Here is a 5627-nt window from a genome sequence, read left to right on the forward strand (position 1 = left end):
AGTCTCTTGCCTCATGATGGTCAGTTTACCCTGCGAAGTGTTTCATACCCACAGGCAGGCCATTGGCCAAGAAGTTCAGGATTTTATTGGTGTCTTGATTTTATTGAAAGTCAACATACTAATCAAATTGCTCTTCAAGTGAAATCTACGTTATTTGGGAGTTTGGCTTTAATAGTATTCTTTTCCCTCTTTAATCTAAACACGTAATTTCTATATTATCGTGTGATCTATATTAACTGTGAATAAGAACCTCCTCTGTGTCAGGAAATGGGGAAATATACATGAGGGTTTAATTATACCACATTTCTCCTATGAAGAATACTTCTAGTTGATAATAAAACCAGGGAGGGTTGAGGCAGCCATGGCTGCTTCCCCTAACCCCAGCCTGGGTTACATGAGACCCTGTCTCAAATGAATAAATATGAAGCTAGAACTGACTTTGGTTATTGATGTGTGCAGGATTTTAGTTTAAAACAAGCCAAGGAATTGTATTGTGAAGTTTCTGTATTAAATGTTACATGGCATTAAAGTGGTGTCCTTTACAGACTTAACCCATAAATTCAGACACTCAGGTAGTCAGTCACTTATACATGATTTTAGCTGGGGCTACAGCTTGCATGATGGGACTGGCAGGAGAAAAACCCAACCAAACATAAAAACAGACACTGCTCTTCCAGAGGACCTGGGTTCAGTTCCCAATGGCTCACAACCATCTACAAATCCAGTTCCTGGATCTGAGTCCCTCTGTCACCTCTGTACCAGGCACTCCTGGGGTGAACGCAGGCACATGCAAACAAAACAATCGTACACATTTAGAAAAAAAACACATGATTTCAGAAGCATTGCCTGGGGCTTGAGATTTTTATTTTACCATTATTGTACGTGTGCATGTGTGGGGTGTGAGGATGTCACAGGGTGCATGCTGCTGGCAGAGACACCTTCCAGGAGAAGCTTCTCTGCATCCACTGTGTGTTCAGGGGCTGGAACTCGGGCCGCCAGGCTTGTCTGGCTGGTACCTTACCGAACAGGTTTGTAAGTGTGAGATGCTAGTGTTGTGGGCCGAAGTAACTAGCTTAACTGCCAAGGAATGATATTTTTCTTTCTAACCCTGTTGACAACTTCCTGCCACTCCTCAATTCAAAGCGGTTATTCACTTCATTGCCCAAAACAACTGATTGTAAACGCAACATAAATTGCTTTAAACCGCTTCCCACCTTCTCCTTTATAGGTTTCTATCAACACATTTTTTAGGTTTGTGGTGTTGTTGACACCACTTCTTGATCTGCAGTTTGTGAAGAGAACGAGCCGGGAAGTAGAAACTACAGACACTCCCAGAGGACTCTCCAAAGTAGTAAAGGTTTCTCTCTGAAAGTAGAGGGCAGCACTGAGTTTTATTAACACGGCCTGCTGCTGTTTTTTGATTTGTTTTGATTCCCAGAACTGCTACAGATATGTAACTTTCCCAAAGGACATCATTCCTCATGTTAGGGCCACCCAAGCAGAAATATTAGTACAGATGATTCCAGCTGACCCGGGCCTGCCGTGTGTTAAACATTTGTAAACATTCTATAGAACTGTTCAAAACCAGTGTGAGCCAAGCCCAGGGGGAACGGCCTTATGTAATCTGGTATAATAAGAGGAATTTTAATACCACTCCCACCCAGACCTCCCTCCCCACTGTCCTCTATTCACCTTCTTGTCGTCTGTGTCCCACTACGACCCACAAGGATCTCTCCTCTCCCCCGCCCTCAGCGGTCCCTTTCTAGGATTCTGTATTCTATGGCTACTCCAAGTTAAAGACACAGAACTGAAGATTCAACACTAAGAGTCACATAAGAGTGATGACCAACTAGGCGGTGGTGGCGCACGCCTTCAATTCCAGCTCTTGGGAGGCAGAGGCAGGTGGATCTCTGTGAGTTTGAGACCAGCCTGGTCTACAGAGCGCATTCCAGCACAGGCTCCAAAGCTACAGAGAAACCCTATCTCAGAGAACCAAAACGGGGGGGGGGGGGGGGGGGGCTAATGACAGACAAAAAGGAGGGGGAAGATAACTGACCCTGGGGATGCAGTCTTTTAAGAGCTGAATTGGAGTTACCCCGCAGGGTTATGCTCCTCCCAGAAGTCATGGTTGCCAAATGAAAAGCCCAGTGTTGGGTGTAGAGACTCTTCCCTGAGTTGTTGGTTAAAGGTGTCCCAGAGGACCTCCCCCCCCCAAAAAAAATACACGTTATTGTCACTAGTATTGGCTGCCCACCAGAACTTGACATTAAAGAAGATCCTATTGCTGAAGACACCACACACTTTGGTCACAGGACATGAAAAAAAAAAAAAAACAAGCTAGGACTGACCAGGAAACCCCCTCTTGGCTGCCTACCTCTCGGTAGTGGAAGGTGTTTTGTGGCCTGCTGGGGTGCGGAGGAGGGGAGCGCCAACAGGCTCACCCAGCTGCAAACCCTGTGAGCTACAATGATGACCAGGATATTTTAGATGACACTGAGATATTTTAAAAGTGGGTATTTCAGATCAAGATGCCATTCGAAATGCCTGCCCTTCAGAAGGAATTCTCTATCCTTCATCGGGAAGGTCTTTGCCCTCATCATTACGAAAACTGTAACTTGCCTTCCATTCCGTGTAATCCTTCCTCCCACCCAAGCACTAACCAGGCCAGACAGCTGTCCTTCTGGGAGCAGGTTAGCCCAGGTGCACTTGCGATGCTATACGACTTCCTAAACATCTGCACACTTCTCATTTAATCCCAAAGCCCCTGACAAGTATCACTAGCCCGACTGAGTGCTAGGTGTGGCGTCTCAGGCTGGCGCACACTGTTGTCCCCCTTGTACACATGGAGAAGCAGAAAGCTGTAACTACCTCAGGGTCAATATGGCTCCAGTTATGCCCATTAACTCATAAGAGCATCTCAGATTTTCTCTAAGCTTTTGTCTTTTTCGAGAGTGCGCACGCACAACCGGACGACAGTCTCAACCTTGTTGACTCCATGGTGCCCATTCCCGCGGCTCTGTTCAGACATGGTTCTTTCCGCTGGAGCTGCATTGCCTCGGTCCTGCCAGGCTTGCCCCACGCTGGATCTGGAAGTAGTGTGAGCCTCCTGTATCACTTCCCACAAAGCCCTCCTCGGACAGCCACGGTCTTCATGTCCGACAGCAGGCAGTTGCTGCTGCCTAACCTGGCCCTGACTCCCTTGGATAGAGGAACTGACAGGGCTACTGGCCTCTGGGAATCCAGGGTGCCCCGTGGGAGAGTGCTGAGTTCTCTTACGTAGCTTGGAGAAGACACGCCTGTGTGCAGATTATCTGTGTTGTCCATCTGAGACGTGCCCTTGGTGCTCTAGCCTCCCTGAGCTCAGGCCTTCCGAAGCTTAACCCTGCGCCCACCCCCGCACGCTGCTCTGCTAACATTTCTCCTACAGCCAGTAGGCCCCTCTTCGGGACAAACGGGACCTGCACCTCCAGGTTATCCGTTGCTCTTCCCTGTTCCCTGGGTGTTCTGGGTGTGTCCTTTCCTTGCTACCGTCTCTCTTCAGGATGTTTCCGAGGGCTCCACCTGCTTCCCCCAGCGTACTGTCCGTCACTTTGCCTGTGTGTGGAAACATCCTTCAAGTCTCCTGTTACCTGGGTTTGCATCGCGTAAATCCCACTCCTGCCTGTCTCGTCTCATCTGAGGAAGATTTGGTTCCTAATTCACATGGCTCCTCCCCAAGGCCTACCACCCCTGACTTCAGTGCCTAAACAGGACAAACACAAACCACCCAAGCGCCAGCCTGTATCCCCCCCCCCCCCAGCCACATTCGTTCACACCGAAGTTCTTCACACACGCCAGCACCGTGCTCACCACCCTTCACCCTTCCTCCGGAGCACAACGTCTCGGCTTCAGGTGGGTCACATCCCCAGAGAAACCTACCTGGCCATGTCCTTTAGAGTTCCCCACTCTCTTCTATCCTTGTATGGTCAGCACGCCTTTCCTCCCTAACATTTCTCAGTGTGTGACTCTGGGTTGCCTGGCTTACTTCTTCACCGTCACCTTCAGCACAGAACTGCGGCTATACCACCTTCACTCATCTACTTAAAACTTTCTTACTCTATCTCGTTTATTTAGTGGTGTGGGTGTGTGTGTGCTCACACATATGCATGTGTGCATGCACGTGCATGCATGTGTGTGTGTGCACTCGTGTGTGTGCGTGTGCATGCATGTGTGTGTGTGTGTGTGTGTGTGTGTGTAGTAGGATTCCAGGGATCAAACTCAGGTCGTCAGGCTTGGCCGCAAGCACCTTTTACCTGCTCAGCCACCTCACTGGCCCGCCTATTTTCTTTCTTTTTTTTTTTTTTGGGGGGGGGGGGTTCGAGACAGGGTTTCTCTGTAGCTTTGGAGCCTGTCCTGGCACTAACTCTTGTAGACCAGGCTGGCCTCGAACTCACAGAGATCCGCCTGCCTCTGCCTCCCGAGTGCTGGGATTAAAGGCGTGCGCCACCACCGCCCGGCTTCGCCTATTTTCTTTTGCCCTTCCAGAACCTAGAACAATGCCTGGCACAGAGACTCCAGAAATACCTACACATGAATATGCAAATGAGTGCATGACAAATGTCTCTGTGGGGTTTGGAAAGGGATCCCGCTGTCACGTGCTTCCACCCTGAGCAGAGTGTGGCACCGTGAACCTGTCACTGCTCCGGCAGGACTGGGGCTGAGGGAGCAGCAGTTTTGGCAGACCACCCAGATGGCTTGGATATTTCGATAACGCTTGGGGGAAAACCACACAAAGGAAAGGCCTTCACCCACACATTAAGTGCTGACCTCGGCTAGACCCGCCTCTGCCAGGAAAGTGAGTCATTGTGGGTTTCTATGGCATTCCCCAGCACTGAGGCAAACACCTCAGCCAAGGCCGTGGTGTCCCAGGTGAAATCGTGGAACTCAAGGGAAGGGGACGTCTGAAAACCTGTAGCCCACTTCTCACTCCTTGTTAGTGTTTCCTTTTGGCTTGTGCTGTGACCTTAGGAGCCGTTAGCTTTTGTTTTGTCTCTAATATAAGTCTTGGAACAGAGCTATTCCAGGACAAAGATGGCCTTTGCTGCATTAACCAGATCAATACACCTGAAAACCCTCGATGGCAGACGTTCCCTACATCTGTTGAAACAGGAGCGGCAGGGCTGCGTCCCCGGCACCCTGCCGCCCGCATGGCTAGCTTATACCCAGAAATAATTACACGGAAACTGTATTCTTTCAAACACTGCCTGGCCCGGATAGTTCCAGTTCCTTATGGCTAGCTCTTACATATTGTTCTAACCCATTTCTAATATTCTGTGTAGCCCACGAGCTGGCTTACCAGGGAGGATCTTAACCTGCGTCTGTCTGGAACGGGAGAACCATGGCGACTCCTCACACAGCTTCTTTTTCCCAGCATTCTCCTCTGTCTACTCCGCCTACCTAATTTTCTATCCAATAAAATGGGCCAAGGCAGTTTCTTTATTAATAAGAAATCACTCCCACATCATTTCCCCTTTTTCTGTTTAAACAAAAAAGAAAGGCTTTAACTTTAACATAGTAAAATTACATATAACAAAACAGTTATCAAGTAAGAATTACAGTTACAATATTTATATCTATTTTATCTCTTA

At 48.7% G+C, this 5627-nt stretch overlaps 1 long non-coding RNA gene across 1 annotated transcript in view; it reads left to right on the top strand.

The window, feature by feature from the left end:
* The first annotated feature begins 4669 nt into the window (after positions 1-4669).
* Positions 4670-5627, top strand: part of LOC126492709 (uncharacterized) — a 7018-nt gene continuing 6060 nt past the window's right edge. The window contains exon 1 of the long non-coding RNA XR_007589658.1: positions 4670-4834. This is a non-coding gene — a long non-coding RNA (uncharacterized lncRNA). The remainder of the gene's footprint in view (positions 4835-5627) is intronic.

This window comes from Alexandromys fortis, unplaced genomic scaffold (assembly GCF_014885135.2).
Source record: "Alexandromys fortis isolate MF-2015 unplaced genomic scaffold, M_Fortis_MF-2015_v1.1 scaffold_300, whole genome shotgun sequence".
Classification (NCBI taxonomy): Eukaryota; Metazoa; Chordata; class Mammalia; order Rodentia; family Cricetidae; genus Alexandromys; species Alexandromys fortis.